Raw genomic sequence first — 1,696 nt, forward strand, 5'->3', positions numbered from 1 at the left:
TTTTTGGGAGCCTTTTTTTTACAAAATATACAACGCATATTGATCATATTTGTTGTTTGAATGTTCCAAAAATGAAATGTTCCAAAATAACGTAGGATAATTCCTTTTCTGTTTTTTGTTATTAAACCATTGTTGAACTTCACAGATATTCGTATCAGACTATTTTCGCAGTTACATCACAGTGCCGTTTGCCTTCTCTCGTCTCATGCCCTCTGCCTTTTTTACTTTACTTTCTCCCTGTCCTCCCTTTTGTCATCCCCCTCTCGCCTCCCACCCTCTCTCTCTCTCTCATCCCTCTCTCACCCTGTCTTCCCCCAACCCCTCTGTTCCTCTCCTCTCCCCTGTCTCTGAGAGTCAGTTGCCCACCCTAAATCAGCAAGCTGCCGAGGATTGTGGGAACCCATGGAATCGCCGTGACCAGGGATGCAGGCAGGGAGCCACGGCAACGCTGGAATGTGGGGCGTCTGAGGAGATAAGAGCTGTGAGCCCAGCCAGGGAGAGGGGAGGGATGGAGGGAGAGGGGGAAAGAGGCAGAGAGAGGGTGAGACAGAAACAGGGAGAGCAGCAAGTCTGTGAATGGGAGACAGAAACACAACACCATAAACAGCCAGAGAGCGAGACAGAGGGAGAGAGCGAGAGAGGGGAGGGGGACTTAGGGGGGCACACACTGGAGATGGGAAGCCAGCCTTATTCCTCTTTGCATTTCATTTACATCCCTGGCCGTATCGACCAATCGGATTGGGAGCAAAGCCCAGGGCTTAGGAGGGGAATAAAAAGACAAAATGCCTTTGCTGCTCTCATCCCTCCCTGATAATACCCCTTCTGTTTTTCTTTTCTCTTTTTCTCCCGTCTATAAGTAGATACTGTCCGAAATGCCAGCGGAAAAGCGACACCTCCGCTTGCTGTGTATCTCAGATAGACCGAGCGGGAGCAGGGGCTGAAAAGACAGCTTTAGCAACTGGGCCTATCTCCTCTCCTCTCTCTGGCTGGATGGAAGCTTGGAGTGGAGGGAGGCGGAGGGGTGGGGTGTGTTGGTTAGTGTTTGGGAAGAGAATAGAGGGTGTGAGAGGCATGATATACTGAGCTGGCCACAGATTTTGCAGAATCTTACACTCTGAAAAACTTTGCCTGCAGATCCCTTTCCTAAGCATGAGAAACCTGTTTCAAGGATGTTTACGAGGTGCCACCCATCTTTGTGAGCGTCGCCAATGCCCGCTACCGAATTCCACACATATTTATAGCGCAGGATTGTTATTGTTATTCTTACATACTAAGTTGCAGGTTTATCTAACACGGCAACTCTTGTCAGTTGATTGTCTGTAACCTCTTAGATAACAGTGGAGTCTCAACACACTGGTGCTTTAGCTGTAAAATGTCTTAGCATATTGTAACCTAATATTTTCCAATTACCACTTTTAGAAATTATCATTATTATTTGGGCTAAATGGAGGATGTTTTCCCTTAAACTCATCAATGTGTATTGGGTGGCATTAAGCTCTTAATGTCAGTCTGTGTTGACATGACTTCATGAGTGACTTGTCTCAGGTTTTCGTTTGCTATTATCCTTGTTGTGTATGTGTTTCTCAGTGTGTGGTAGTAGCCCGTGTTTGTATGTCTGCAGTGCAGGTACAGCATGTTTGCAGGTTTACTGAGTTTATTTGTACAGGTGTTTGTAGTGCTCTCCATTGTGTTGATG

The sequence above is a fragment of the Centroberyx gerrardi genome, chromosome 17 (assembly GCF_048128805.1).
Source record: "Centroberyx gerrardi isolate f3 chromosome 17, fCenGer3.hap1.cur.20231027, whole genome shotgun sequence".
NCBI lineage: Eukaryota > Metazoa > Chordata > Actinopteri > Beryciformes > Berycidae > Centroberyx > Centroberyx gerrardi.